Below are 14259 nucleotides of genomic sequence, written 5' to 3' on the forward strand. Positions count from 1 at the left end.
CGGCAGAATCCGCGTTCGGCTTTTCTCCCAACACACAAAATGTTAGTTTTCGACCGCATTTGACGAAAGCACTTCCTTCCGCAACAGCCAGTTCCTCGAGGACGGCGCGGGGGGCGCGCCCGGCGTCCCAGCAGAGCGACGGCCGAATTAGCGGGCGCACCGCCGCGTGTGTGACACGCACTGCTGCTCGTTGCACCTCCTGTCATTCGCTGCGCGCGTGCAGCCTTCGACACTAGCGGAGGACGCATCTTGTCCCTGGTGTCCAGCGGAGGGCCTGTGCGTGGTGTGGCAGTGTCGTGCTGGAGGGCGCCACTGGTAGCATGTGGGCTTCCTCGCCTCGCCTCGCCTCGCGTCGCCTCGCCTCGCCTCACACCAGGTGTGTGCGTAGTTTGCAGTGCATTCGCACCATTCCCATCCCTGTCCCCGTCCCCGTCCCGACTTGTCCCGACTTTGCTCGACTGCCGCTCGCTGCCGCTCGGGTCGTGGTCCATATGACAGCGCAAGCACGACAAACGTCTGCGGGACGAGACGAGACGAGACGACTAAGGAATAAATTCGTGATTACAAAAAATTGGAACTCTACACTCCTACACAAAAATAGGCGGTGACGTGTTTCAGAAATCACCTGCCGATTCGTACTGTTTTGTCGTTTTCAAAGTCTTCTTGGCAAACTTGGTTAGCACATTCTCCCTCAAACTGAGTTAATTACTGCATTTTCGTACCATTACAGTAGTGTAAAAGGCTTAAGGAAGCATCTTTGTCACAACAGAAAGGTAGTTTGAAAATTGGGCTGGCAGGGGTAGCGACATAATAACAAAAAAAAATGGAAGGCAGCCAACAGCACCCGGGTTTCCCAGGCGGTCACCCATCCAAGTACTAACCGGGCCCGATGATGCTTAACTTCGGTGATCGGACGAGAACCGGTGTATTCATCATGGTATGGCCGTTGGCGCTCATCTAATGTAGGAGCACGGCAGAATCCGCGTTCGGCTTTTCTCCCAACACACAAAATGTTAGTTTTCGACCGCATTTGACGAAAGCACTTCCTTCCGCAACAGCCAGTTCCTCGAGGACGGCGCGGGGGGCGCGCCCGGCGTCCCAGCAGAGCGACGGCCGAATTAGCGGGCGCACCGCCGCGTGTGTGAGACGCACTGCTGCTCGTTGCACCTCCTGTCATTCGCTGCGCGCGTGCAGCCTTCGACACTAGCGGAGGACGCATCTTGTCCCTGGTGTCCAGCGGAGGGCCTGTGCGTGGTGTGGCAGTGTCGTGCTGGAGGGCGCCACTGGTAGCATGTGGGCTTCCTCGCCTCGCCTCGCCTCGCGTCGCCTCGCCTCGCCTCACACCAGGTGTGTGCGTAGTTTGCAGTGCATTCGCACCATTCCCATCCCTGTCCCCGTCCCCGTCCCGACTTGTCCCGACTTTGCTCGACTGCCGCTCGCTGCCGCTCGGGTCGTGGTCCATATGACAGCGCAAGCACGACAAACGTCTGCGGGACGAGACGAGACGAGACGACTAAGGAATAAATTCGTGATTACAAAAAATTGGAACTCTACACTCCTACACAAAAATAGGCGGTGACGTGTTTCAGAAATCACCTGCCGATTCGTACTGTTTTGTCGTTTTCAAAGTCTTCTTGGCAAACTTGGTTAGCACATTCTCCCTCAAACTGAGTTAATTACTGCATTTTCGTACCATTACAGTAGTGTAAAAGGCTTAAGGAAGCATCTTTGTCACAACAGAAAGGTAGTTTGAAAATTGGGCTGGCAGGGGTAGCGACATAATAACAAAAAAAAATGGAAGGCAGCCAACAGCACCCGGGTTTCCCAGGCGGTCACCCATCCAAGTACTAACCGGGCCCGATGATGCTTAACTTCGGTGATCGGACGAGAACCGGTGTATTCATCATGGTATGGCCGTTGGCGCTCATCTAATGTAGGAGCACGGCAGAATCCGCGTTCGGCTTTTCTCCCAACACACAAAATGTTAGTTTTCGACCGCATTTGACGAAAGCACTTCCTTCCGCAACAGCCAGTTCCTCGAGGACGGCGCGGGGGGCGCGCCCGGCGTCCCAGCAGAGCGACGGCCGAATTAGCGGGCGCACCGCCGCGTGTGTGAGACGCACTGCTGCTCGTTGCACCTCCTGTCATTCGCTGCGCGCGTGCAGCCTTCGACACTAGCGGAGGACGCATCTTGTCCCTGGTGTCCAGCGGAGGGCCTGTGCGTGGTGTGGCAGTGTCGTGCTGGAGGGCGCCACTGGTAGCATGTGGGCTTCCTCGCCTCGCCTCGCCTCGCGTCGCCTCGCCTCGCCTCACACCAGGTGTGTGCGTAGTTTGCAGTGCATTCGCACCATTCCCATCCCTGTCCCCGTCCCCGTCCCGACTTGTCCCGACTTTGCTCGACTGCCGCTCGCTGCCGCTCGGGTCGTGGTCCATATGACAGCGCAAGCACGACAAACGTCTGCGGGACGAGACGAGACGAGACGACTAAGGAATAAATTCGTGATTACAAAAAATTGGAACTCTACACTCCTACACAAAAATAGGCGGTGACGTGTTTCAGAAATCACCTGCCGATTCGTACTGTTTTGTCGTTTTCAAAGTCTTCTTGGCAAACTTGGTTAGCACATTCTCCCTCAAACTGAGTTAATTACTGCATTTTCGTACCATTACAGTAGTGTAAAAGGCTTAAGGAAGCATCTTTGTCACAACAGAAAGGTAGTTTGAAAATTGGGCTGGCAGGGGTAGCGACATAATAACAAAAAAAAATGGAAGGCAGCCAACAGCACCCGGGTTTCCCAGGCGGTCACCCATCCAAGTACTAACCGGGCCCGATGATGCTTAACTTCGGTGATCGGACGAGAACCGGTGTATTCATCATGGTATGGCCGTTGGCGCTCATCTAATGTAGGAGCACGGCAGAATCCGCGTTCGGCTTTTCTCCCAACACACAAAATGTTAGTTTTCGACCGCATTTGACGAAAGCACTTCCTTCCGCAACAGCCAGTTCCTCGAGGACGGCGCGGGGGGCGCGCCCGGCGTCCCAGCAGAGCGACGGCCGAATTAGCGGGCGCACCGCCGCGTGTGTGACACGCACTGCTGCTCGTTGCACCTCCTGTCATTCGCTGCGCGCGTGCAGCCTTCGACACTAGCGGAGGACGCATCTTGTCCCTGGTGTCCAGCGGAGGGCCTGTGCGTGGTGTGGCAGTGTCGTGCTGGAGGGCGCCACTGGTAGCATGTGGGCTTCCTCGCCTCGCCTCGCCTCGCGTCGCCTCGCCTCGCCTCACACCAGGTGTGTGCGTAGTTTGCAGTGCATTCGCACCATTCCCATCCCTGTCCCCGTCCCCGTCCCGACTTGTCCCGACTTTGCTCGACTGCCGCTCGCTGCCGCTCGGGTCGTGGTCCATATGACAGCGCAAGCACGACAAACGTCTGCGGGACGAGACGAGACGAGACGACTAAGGAATAAATTCGTGATTACAAAAAATTGGAACTCTACACTCCTACACAAAAATAGGCGGTGACGTGTTTCAGAAATCACCTGCCGATTCGTACTGTTTTGTCGTTTTCAAAGTCTTCTTGGCAAACTTGGTTAGCACATTCTCCCTCAAACTGAGTTAATTACTGCATTTTCGTACCATTACAGTAGTGTAAAAGGCTTAAGGAAGCATCTTTGTCACAACAGAAAGGTAGTTTGAAAATTGGGCTGGCAGGGGTAGCGACATAATAACAAAAAAAAATGGAAGGCAGCCAACAGCACCCGGGTTTCCCAGGCGGTCACCCATCCAAGTACTAACCGGGCCCGATGATGCTTAACTTCGGTGATCGGACGAGAACCGGTGTATTCATCATGGTATGGCCGTTGGCGCTCATCTAATGTAGGAGCACGGCAGAATCCGCGTTCGGCTTTTCTCCCAACACACAAAATGTTAGTTTTCGACCGCATTTGACGAAAGCACTTCCTTCCGCAACAGCCAGTTCCTCGAGGACGGCGCGGGGGGCGCGCCCGGCGTCCCAGCAGAGCGACGGCCGAATTAGCGGGCGCACCGCCGCGTGTGTGACACGCACTGCTGCTCGTTGCACCTCCTGTCATTCGCTGCGCGCGTGCAGCCTTCGACACTAGCGGAGGACGCATCTTGTCCCTGGTGTCCAGCGGAGGGCCTGTGCGTGGTGTGGCAGTGTCGTGCTGGAGGGCGCCACTGGTAGCATGTGGGCTTCCTCGCCTCGCCTCGCCTCGCGTCGCCTCGCCTCGCCTCACACCAGGTGTGTGCGTAGTTTGCAGTGCATTCGCACCATTCCCATCCCTGTCCCCGTCCCCGTCCCGACTTGTCCCGACTTTGCTCGACTGCCGCTCGCTGCCGCTCGGGTCGTGGTCCATATGACAGCGCAAGCACGACAAACGTCTGCGGGACGAGACGAGACGAGACGACTAAGGAATAAATTCGTGATTACAAAAAATTGGAACTCTACACTCCTACACAAAAATAGGCGGTGACGTGTTTCAGAAATCACCTGCCGATTCGTACTGTTTTGTCGTTTTCAAAGTCTTCTTGGCAAACTTGGTTAGCACATTCTCCCTCAAACTGAGTTAATTACTGCATTTTCGTACCATTACAGTAGTGTAAAAGGCTTAAGGAAGCATCTTTGTCACAACAGAAAGGTAGTTTGAAAATTGGGCTGGCAGGGGTAGCGACATAATAACAAAAAAAAATGGAAGGCAGCCAACAGCACCCGGGTTTCCCAGGCGGTCACCCATCCAAGTACTAACCGGGCCCGATGATGCTTAACTTCGGTGATCGGACGAGAACCGGTGTATTCATCATGGTATGGCCGTTGGCGCTCATCTAATGTAGGAGCACGGCAGAATCCGCGTTCGGCTTTTCTCCCAACACACAAAATGTTAGTTTTCGACCGCATTTGACGAAAGCACTTCCTTCCGCAACAGCCAGTTCCTCGAGGACGGCGCGGGGGGCGCGCCCGGCGTCCCAGCAGAGCGACGGCCGAATTAGCGGGCGCACCGCCGCGTGTGTGACACGCACTGCTGCTCGTTGCACCTCCTGTCATTCGCTGCGCGCGTGCAGCCTTCGACACTAGCGGAGGACGCATCTTGTCCCTGGTGTCCAGCGGAGGGCCTGTGCGTGGTGTGGCAGTGTCGTGCTGGAGGGCGCCACTGGTAGCATGTGGGCTTCCTCGCCTCGCCTCGCCTCGCGTCGCCTCGCCTCGCCTCACACCAGGTGTGTGCGTAGTTTGCAGTGCATTCGCACCATTCCCATCCCTGTCCCCGTCCCCGTCCCGACTTGTCCCGACTTTGCTCGACTGCCGCTCGCTGCCGCTCGGGTCGTGGTCCATATGACAGCGCAAGCACGACAAACGTCTGCGGGACGAGACGAGACGAGACGACTAAGGAATAAATTCGTGATTACAAAAAATTGGAACTCTACACTCCTACACAAAAATAGGCGGTGACGTGTTTCAGAAATCACCTGCCGATTCGTACTGTTTTGTCGTTTTCAAAGTCTTCTTGGCAAACTTGGTTAGCACATTCTCCCTCAAACTGAGTTAATTACTGCATTTTCGTACCATTACAGTAGTGTAAAAGGCTTAAGGAAGCATCTTTGTCACAACAGAAAGGTAGTTTGAAAATTGGGCTGGCAGGGGTAGCGACATAATAACAAAAAAAAATGGAAGGCAGCCAACAGCACCCGGGTTTCCCAGGCGGTCACCCATCCAAGTACTAACCGGGCCCGATGATGCTTAACTTCGGTGATCGGACGAGAACCGGTGTATTCATCATGGTATGGCCGTTGGCGCTCATCTAATGTAGGAGCACGGCAGAATCCGCGTTCGGCTTTTCTCCCAACACACAAAATGTTAGTTTTCGACCGCATTTGACGAAAGCACTTCCTTCCGCAACAGCCAGTTCCTCGAGGACGGCGCGGGGGGCGCGCCCGGCGTCCCAGCAGAGCGACGGCCGAATTAGCGGGCGCACCGCCGCGTGTGTGAGACGCACTGCTGCTCGTTGCACCTCCTGTCATTCGCTGCGCGCGTGCAGCCTTCGAGACTAGCGGAGGACGCATCTTGTCCCTGGTGTCCAGCGGAGGGCCTGTGCGTGGTGTGGCAGTGTCGTGCTGGAGGGCGCCACTGGTAGCATGTGGGCTTCCTCGCCTCGCCTCGCCTCGCGTCGCCTCGCCTCGCCTCACACCAGGTGTGTGCGTAGTTTGCAGTGCATTCGCACCATTCCCATCCCTGTCCCCGTCCCCGTCCCGACTTGTCCCGACTTTGCTCGACTGCCGCTCGCTGCCGCTCGGGTCGTGGTCCATATGACAGCGCAAGCACGACAAACGTCTGCGGGACGAGACGAGACGAGACGACTAAGGAATAAATTCGTGATTACAAAAAATTGGAACTCTACACTCCTACACAAAAATAGGCGGTGACGTGTTTCAGAAATCACCTGCCGATTCGTACTGTTTTGTCGTTTTCAAAGTCTTCTTGGCAAACTTGGTTAGCACATTCTCCCTCAAACTGAGTTAATTACTGCATTTTCGTACCATTACAGTAGTGTAAAAGGCTTAAGGAAGCATCTTTGTCACAACAGAAAGGTAGTTTGAAAATTGGGCTGGCAGGGGTAGCGACATAATAACAAAAAAAAATGGAAGGCAGCCAACAGCACCCGGGTTTCCCAGGCGGTCACCCATCCAAGTACTAACCGGGCCCGATGATGCTTAACTTCGGTGATCGGACGAGAACCGGTGTATTCATCATGGTATGGCCGTTGGCGCTCATCTAATGTAGGAGCACGGCAGAATCCGCGTTCGGCTTTTCTCCCAACACACAAAATGTTAGTTTTCGACCGCATTTGACGAAAGCACTTCCTTCCGCAACAGCCAGTTCCTCGAGGACGGCGCGGGGGGCGCGCCCGGCGTCCCAGCAGAGCGACGGCCGAATTAGCGGGCGCACCGCCGCGTGTGTGACACGCACTGCTGCTCGTTGCACCTCCTGTCATTCGCTGCGCGCGTGCAGCCTTCGACACTAGCGGAGGACGCATCTTGTCCCTGGTGTCCAGCGGAGGGCCTGTGCGTGGTGTGGCAGTGTCGTGCTGGAGGGCGCCACTGGTAGCATGTGGGCTTCCTCGCCTCGCCTCGCCTCGCGTCGCCTCGCCTCGCCTCACACCAGGTGTGTGCGTAGTTTGCAGTGCATTCGCACCATTCCCATCCCTGTCCCCGTCCCCGTCCCGACTTGTCCCGACTTTGCTCGACTGCCGCTCGCTGCCGCTCGGGTCGTGGTCCATATGACAGCGCAAGCACGACAAACGTCTGCGGGACGAGACGAGACGAGACGACTAAGGAATAAATTCGTGATTACAAAAAATTGGAACTCTACACTCCTACACAAAAATAGGCGGTGACGTGTTTCAGAAATCACCTGCCGATTCGTACTGTTTTGTCGTTTTCAAAGTCTTCTTGGCAAACTTGGTTAGCACATTCTCCCTCAAACTGAGTTAATTACTGCATTTTCGTACCATTACAGTAGTGTAAAAGGCTTAAGGAAGCATCTTTGTCACAACAGAAAGGTAGTTTGAAAATTGGGCTGGCAGGGGTAGCGACATAATAACAAAAAAAAATGGAAGGCAGCCAACAGCACCCGGGTTTCCCAGGCGGTCACCCATCCAAGTACTAACCGGGCCCGATGATGCTTAACTTCGGTGATCGGACGAGAACCGGTGTATTCATCATGGTATGGCCGTTGGCGCTCATCTAATGTAGGAGCACGGCAGAATCCGCGTTCGGCTTTTCTCCCAACACACAAAATGTTAGTTTTCGACCGCATTTGACGAAAGCACTTCCTTCCGCAACAGCCAGTTCCTCGAGGACGGCGCGGGGGGCGCGCCCGGCGTCCCAGCAGAGCGACGGCCGAATTAGCGGGCGCACCGCCGCGTGTGTGACACGCACTGCTGCTCGTTGCACCTCCTGTCATTCGCTGCGCGCGTGCAGCCTTCGACACTAGCGGAGGACGCATCTTGTCCCTGGTGTCCAGCGGAGGGCCTGTGCGTGGTGTGGCAGTGTCGTGCTGGAGGGCGCCACTGGTAGCATGTGGGCTTCCTCGCCTCGCCTCGCCTCGCGTCGCCTCGCCTCGCCTCACACCAGGTGTGTGCGTAGTTTGCAGTGCATTCGCACCATTCCCATCCCTGTCCCCGTCCCCGTCCCGACTTGTCCCGACTTTGCTCGACTGCCGCTCGCTGCCGCTCGGGTCGTGGTCCATATGACAGCGCAAGCACGACAAACGTCTGCGGGACGAGACGAGACGAGACGACTAAGGAATAAATTCGTGATTACAAAAAATTGGAACTCTACACTCCTACACAAAAATAGGCGGTGACGTGTTTCAGAAATCACCTGCCGATTCGTACTGTTTTGTCGTTTTCAAAGTCTTCTTGGCAAACTTGGTTAGCACATTCTCCCTCAAACTGAGTTAATTACTGCATTTTCGTACCATTACAGTAGTGTAAAAGGCTTAAGGAAGCATCTTTGTCACAACAGAAAGGTAGTTTGAAAATTGGGCTGGCAGGGGTAGCGACATAATAACAAAAAAAAATGGAAGGCAGCCAACAGCACCCGGGTTTCCCAGGCGGTCACCCATCCAAGTACTAACCGGGCCCGATGATGCTTAACTTCGGTGATCGGACGAGAACCGGTGTATTCATCATGGTATGGCCGTTGGCGCTCATCTAATGTAGGAGCACGGCAGAATCCGCGTTCGGCTTTTCTCCCAACACACAAAATGTTAGTTTTCGACCGCATTTGACGAAAGCACTTCCTTCCGCAACAGCCAGTTCCTCGAGGACGGCGCGGGGGGCGCGCCCGGCGTCCCAGCAGAGCGACGGCCGAATTAGCGGGCGCACCGCCGCGTGTGTGACACGCACTGCTGCTCGTTGCACCTCCTGTCATTCGCTGCGCGCGTGCAGCCTTCGACACTAGCGGAGGACGCATCTTGTCCCTGGTGTCCAGCGGAGGGCCTGTGCGTGGTGTGGCAGTGTCGTGCTGGAGGGCGCCACTGGTAGCATGTGGGCTTCCTCGCCTCGCCTCGCCTCGCGTCGCCTCGCCTCGCCTCACACCAGGTGTGTGCGTAGTTTGCAGTGCATTCGCACCATTCCCATCCCTGTCCCCGTCCCCGTCCCGACTTGTCCCGACTTTGCTCGACTGCCGCTCGCTGCCGCTCGGGTCGTGGTCCATATGACAGCGCAAGCACGACAAACGTCTGCGGGACGAGACGAGACGAGACGACTAAGGAATAAATTCGTGATTACAAAAAATTGGAACTCTACACTCCTACACAAAAATAGGCGGTGACGTGTTTCAGAAATCACCTGCCGATTCGTACTGTTTTGTCGTTTTCAAAGTCTTCTTGGCAAACTTGGTTAGCACATTCTCCCTCAAACTGAGTTAATTACTGCATTTTCGTACCATTACAGTAGTGTAAAAGGCTTAAGGAAGCATCTTTGTCACAACAGAAAGGTAGTTTGAAAATTGGGCTGGCAGGGGTAGCGACATAATAACAAAAAAAAATGGAAGGCAGCCAACAGCACCCGGGTTTCCCAGGCGGTCACCCATCCAAGTACTAACCGGGCCCGATGATGCTTAACTTCGGTGATCGGACGAGAACCGGTGTATTCATCATGGTATGGCCGTTGGCGCTCATCTAATGTAGGAGCACGGCAGAATCCGCGTTCGGCTTTTCTCCCAACACACAAAATGTTAGTTTTCGACCGCATTTGACGAAAGCACTTCCTTCCGCAACAGCCAGTTCCTCGAGGACGGCGCGGGGGGCGCGCCCGGCGTCCCAGCAGAGCGACGGCCGAATTAGCGGGCGCACCGCCGCGTGTGTGACACGCACTGCTGCTCGTTGCACCTCCTGTCATTCGCTGCGCGCGTGCAGCCTTCGACACTAGCGGAGGACGCATCTTGTCCCTGGTGTCCAGCGGAGGGCCTGTGCGTGGTGTGGCAGTGTCGTGCTGGAGGGCGCCACTGGTAGCATGTGGGCTTCCTCGCCTCGCCTCGCCTCGCGTCGCCTCGCCTCGCCTCACACCAGGTGTGTGCGTAGTTTGCAGTGCATTCGCACCATTCCCATCCCTGTCCCCGTCCCCGTCCCGACTTGTCCCGACTTTGCTCGACTGCCGCTCGCTGCCGCTCGGGTCGTGGTCCATATGACAGCGCAAGCACGACAAACGTCTGCGGGACGAGACGAGACGAGACGACTAAGGAATAAATTCGTGATTACAAAAAATTGGAACTCTACACTCCTACACAAAAATAGGCGGTGACGTGTTTCAGAAATCACCTGCCGATTCGTACTGTTTTGTCGTTTTCAAAGTCTTCTTGGCAAACTTGGTTAGCACATTCTCCCTCAAACTGAGTTAATTACTGCATTTTCGTACCATTACAGTAGTGTAAAAGGCTTAAGGAAGCATCTTTGTCACAACAGAAAGGTAGTTTGAAAATTGGGCTGGCAGGGGTAGCGACATAATAACAAAAAAAAATGGAAGGCAGCCAACAGCACCCGGGTTTCCCAGGCGGTCACCCATCCAAGTACTAACCGGGCCCGATGATGCTTAACTTCGGTGATCGGACGAGAACCGGTGTATTCATCATGGTATGGCCGTTGGCGCTCATCTAATGTAGGAGCACGGCAGAATCCGCGTTCGGCTTTTCTCCCAACACACAAAATGTTAGTTTTCGACCGCATTTGACGAAAGCACTTCCTTCCGCAACAGCCAGTTCCTCGAGGACGGCGCGGGGGGCGCGCCCGGCGTCCCAGCAGAGCGACGGCCGAATTAGCGGGCGCACCGCCGCGTGTGTGACACGCACTGCTGCTCGTTGCACCTCCTGTCATTCGCTGCGCGCGTGCAGCCTTCGACACTAGCGGAGGACGCATCTTGTCCCTGGTGTCCAGCGGAGGGCCTGTGCGTGGTGTGGCAGTGTCGTGCTGGAGGGCGCCACTGGTAGCATGTGGGCTTCCTCGCCTCGCCTCGCCTCGCGTCGCCTCGCCTCGCCTCACACCAGGTGTGTGCGTAGTTTGCAGTGCATTCGCACCATTCCCATCCCTGTCCCCGTCCCCGTCCCGACTTGTCCCGACTTTGCTCGACTGCCGCTCGCTGCCGCTCGGGTCGTGGTCCATATGACAGCGCAAGCACGACAAACGTCTGCGGGACGAGACGAGACGAGACGACTAAGGAATAAATTCGTGATTACAAAAAATTGGAACTCTACACTCCTACACAAAAATAGGCGGTGACGTGTTTCAGAAATCACCTGCCGATTCGTACTGTTTTGTCGTTTTCAAAGTCTTCTTGGCAAACTTGGTTAGCACATTCTCCCTCAAACTGAGTTAATTACTGCATTTTCGTACCATTACAGTAGTGTAAAAGGCTTAAGGAAGCATCTTTGTCACAACAGAAAGGTAGTTTGAAAATTGGGCTGGCAGGGGTAGCGACATAATAACAAAAAAAAATGGAAGGCAGCCAACAGCACCCGGGTTTCCCAGGCGGTCACCCATCCAAGTACTAACCGGGCCCGATGATGCTTAACTTCGGTGATCGGACGAGAACCGGTGTATTCATCATGGTATGGCCGTTGGCGCTCATCTAATGTAGGAGCACGGCAGAATCCGCGTTCGGCTTTTCTCCCAACACACAAAATGTTAGTTTTCGACCGCATTTGACGAAAGCACTTCCTTCCGCAACAGCCAGTTCCTCGAGGACGGCGCGGGGGGCGCGCCCGGCGTCCCAGCAGAGCGACGGCCGAATTAGCGGGCGCACCGCCGCGTGTGTGAGACGCACTGCTGCTCGTTGCACCTCCTGTCATTCGCTGCGCGCGTGCAGCCTTCGACACTAGCGGAGGACGCATCTTGTCCCTGGTGTCCAGCGGAGGGCCTGTGCGTGGTGTGGCAGTGTCGTGCTGGAGGGCGCCACTGGTAGCATGTGGGCTTCCTCGCCTCGCCTCGCCTCGCGTCGCCTCGCCTCGCCTCACACCAGGTGTGTGCGTAGTTTGCAGTGCATTCGCACCATTCCCATCCCTGTCCCCGTCCCCGTCCCGACTTGTCCCGACTTTGCTCGACTGCCGCTCGCTGCCGCTCGGGTCGTGGTCCATATGACAGCGCAAGCACGACAAACGTCTGCGGGACGAGACGAGACGAGACGACTAAGGAATAAATTCGTGATTACAAAAAATTGGAACTCTACACTCCTACACAAAAATAGGCGGTGACGTGTTTCAGAAATCACCTGCCGATTCGTACTGTTTTGTCGTTTTCAAAGTCTTCTTGGCAAACTTGGTTAGCACATTCTCCCTCAAACTGAGTTAATTACTGCATTTTCGTACCATTACAGTAGTGTAAAAGGCTTAAGGAAGCATCTTTGTCACAACAGAAAGGTAGTTTGAAAATTGGGCTGGCAGGGGTAGCGACATAATAACAAAAAAAAATGGAAGGCAGCCAACAGCACCCGGGTTTCCCAGGCGGTCACCCATCCAAGTACTAACCGGGCCCGATGATGCTTAACTTCGGTGATCGGACGAGAACCGGTGTATTCATCATGGTATGGCCGTTGGCGCTCATCTAATGTAGGAGCACGGCAGAATCCGCGTTCGGCTTTTCTCCCAACACACAAAATGTTAGTTTTCGACCGCATTTGACGAAAGCACTTCCTTCCGCAACAGCCAGTTCCTCGAGGACGGCGCGGGGGGCGCGCCCGGCGTCCCAGCAGAGCGACGGCCGAATTAGCGGGCGCACCGCCGCGTGTGTGACACGCACTGCTGCTCGTTGCACCTCCTGTCATTCGCTGCGCGCGTGCAGCCTTCGACACTAGCGGAGGACGCATCTTGTCCCTGGTGTCCAGCGGAGGGCCTGTGCGTGGTGTGGCAGTGTCGTGCTGGAGGGCGCCACTGGTAGCATGTGGGCTTCCTCGCCTCGCCTCGCCTCGCGTCGCCTCGCCTCGCCTCACACCAGGTGTGTGCGTAGTTTGCAGTGCATTCGCACCATTCCCATCCCTGTCCCCGTCCCCGTCCCGACTTGTCCCGACTTTGCTCGACTGCCGCTCGCTGCCGCTCGGGTCGTGGTCCATATGACAGCGCAAGCACGACAAACGTCTGCGGGACGAGACGAGACGAGACGACTAAGGAATAAATTCGTGATTACAAAAAATTGGAACTCTACACTCCTACACAAAAATAGGCGGTGACGTGTTTCAGAAATCACCTGCCGATTCGTACTGTTTTGTCGTTTTCAAAGTCTTCTTGGCAAACTTGGTTAGCACATTCTCCCTCAAACTGAGTTAATTACTGCATTTTCGTACCATTACAGTAGTGTAAAAGGCTTAAGGAAGCATCTTTGTCACAACAGAAAGGTAGTTTGAAAATTGGGCTGGCAGGGGTAGCGACATAATAACAAAAAAAAATGGAAGGCAGCCAACAGCACCCGGGTTTCCCAGGCGGTCACCCATCCAAGTACTAACCGGGCCCGATGATGCTTAACTTCGGTGATCGGACGAGAACCGGTGTATTCATCATGGTATGGCCGTTGGCGCTCATCTAATGTAGGAGCACGGCAGAATCCGCGTTCGGCTTTTCTCCCAACACACAAAATGTTAGTTTTCGACCGCATTTGACGAAAGCACTTCCTTCCGCAACAGCCAGTTCCTCGAGGACGGCGCGGGGGGCGCGCCCGGCGTCCCAGCAGAGCGACGGCCGAATTAGCGGGCGCACCGCCGCGTGTGTGAGACGCACTGCTGCTCGTTGCACCTCCTGTCATTCGCTGCGCGCGTGCAGCCTTCGAGACTAGCGGAGGACGCATCTTGTCCCTGGTGTCCAGCGGAGGGCCTGTGCGTGGTGTGGCAGTGTCGTGCTGGAGGGCGCCACTGGTAGCATGTGGGCTTCCTCGCCTCGCCTCGCCTCGCGTCGCCTCGCCTCGCCTCACACCAGGTGTGTGCGTAGTTTGCAGTGCATTCGCACCATTCCCATCCCTGTCCCCGTCCCCGTCCCGACTTGTCCCGACTTTGCTCGACTGCCGCTCGCTGCCGCTCGGGTCGTGGTCCATATGACAGCGCAAGCACGACAAACGTCTGCGGGACGAGACGAGACGAGACGACTAAGGAATAAATTCGTGATTACAAAAAATTGGAACTCTACACTCCTACACAAAAATAGGCGGTGACGTGTTTCAGAAATCACCTGCCGATTCGTACTGTTTTGTCGTTTTCAAAGTCTTCTT

General features: G+C 55.5%; 14 non-coding genes across 14 annotated transcripts; all 14 read right to left on the minus strand.

Moving 5' to 3' along the window:
* Positions 1-832: 832 nt before the first annotated feature.
* Positions 833-951, minus strand: LOC126219043 (5S ribosomal RNA). Its single transcript, XR_007542549.1, has one exon. It is a non-coding gene; the product is annotated as a 5S ribosomal RNA (ribosomal RNA).
* Positions 952-1803: 852 nt separating this feature from the next.
* On the minus strand, positions 1804-1922 carry LOC126219054 (5S ribosomal RNA). The gene has a single exon (XR_007542559.1). It is a non-coding gene; the product is annotated as a 5S ribosomal RNA (ribosomal RNA).
* Positions 1923-2774: 852 nt separating this feature from the next.
* LOC126219055 (5S ribosomal RNA) lies at positions 2775-2893 on the minus strand. The gene has a single exon (XR_007542560.1). It is a non-coding gene; the product is annotated as a 5S ribosomal RNA (ribosomal RNA).
* Positions 2894-3745: 852 nt separating this feature from the next.
* On the minus strand, positions 3746-3864 carry LOC126219057 (5S ribosomal RNA). Its single transcript, XR_007542561.1, has one exon. It is a non-coding gene; the product is annotated as a 5S ribosomal RNA (ribosomal RNA).
* Positions 3865-4716: 852 nt separating this feature from the next.
* On the minus strand, positions 4717-4835 carry LOC126219058 (5S ribosomal RNA). Its single transcript, XR_007542562.1, has one exon. It is a non-coding gene; the product is annotated as a 5S ribosomal RNA (ribosomal RNA).
* An 852-nt stretch (positions 4836-5687) lies between these two features.
* On the minus strand, positions 5688-5806 carry LOC126219044 (5S ribosomal RNA). The gene has a single exon (XR_007542550.1). It is a non-coding gene; the product is annotated as a 5S ribosomal RNA (ribosomal RNA).
* Positions 5807-6658: 852 nt separating this feature from the next.
* On the minus strand, positions 6659-6777 carry LOC126219046 (5S ribosomal RNA). The gene has a single exon (XR_007542551.1). It is a non-coding gene; the product is annotated as a 5S ribosomal RNA (ribosomal RNA).
* Positions 6778-7629: 852 nt separating this feature from the next.
* LOC126219047 (5S ribosomal RNA) lies at positions 7630-7748 on the minus strand. Its single transcript, XR_007542552.1, has one exon. It is a non-coding gene; the product is annotated as a 5S ribosomal RNA (ribosomal RNA).
* An 852-nt stretch (positions 7749-8600) lies between these two features.
* LOC126219048 (5S ribosomal RNA) lies at positions 8601-8719 on the minus strand. Its single transcript, XR_007542553.1, has one exon. It is a non-coding gene; the product is annotated as a 5S ribosomal RNA (ribosomal RNA).
* An 852-nt stretch (positions 8720-9571) lies between these two features.
* On the minus strand, positions 9572-9690 carry LOC126219049 (5S ribosomal RNA). The gene has a single exon (XR_007542554.1). It is a non-coding gene; the product is annotated as a 5S ribosomal RNA (ribosomal RNA).
* Positions 9691-10542: 852 nt separating this feature from the next.
* LOC126219050 (5S ribosomal RNA) lies at positions 10543-10661 on the minus strand. Its single transcript, XR_007542555.1, has one exon. It is a non-coding gene; the product is annotated as a 5S ribosomal RNA (ribosomal RNA).
* An 852-nt stretch (positions 10662-11513) lies between these two features.
* LOC126219051 (5S ribosomal RNA) lies at positions 11514-11632 on the minus strand. The gene has a single exon (XR_007542556.1). It is a non-coding gene; the product is annotated as a 5S ribosomal RNA (ribosomal RNA).
* An 852-nt stretch (positions 11633-12484) lies between these two features.
* LOC126219052 (5S ribosomal RNA) lies at positions 12485-12603 on the minus strand. The gene has a single exon (XR_007542557.1). It is a non-coding gene; the product is annotated as a 5S ribosomal RNA (ribosomal RNA).
* Positions 12604-13455: 852 nt separating this feature from the next.
* LOC126219053 (5S ribosomal RNA) lies at positions 13456-13574 on the minus strand. Its single transcript, XR_007542558.1, has one exon. It is a non-coding gene; the product is annotated as a 5S ribosomal RNA (ribosomal RNA).
* Positions 13575-14259: the final 685 nt, after the last annotated feature.

Source organism: Schistocerca nitens, unplaced genomic scaffold (assembly GCF_023898315.1).
Source record: "Schistocerca nitens isolate TAMUIC-IGC-003100 unplaced genomic scaffold, iqSchNite1.1 HiC_scaffold_128, whole genome shotgun sequence".
Taxonomy (NCBI): Eukaryota; Metazoa; Arthropoda; class Insecta; order Orthoptera; family Acrididae; genus Schistocerca; species Schistocerca nitens.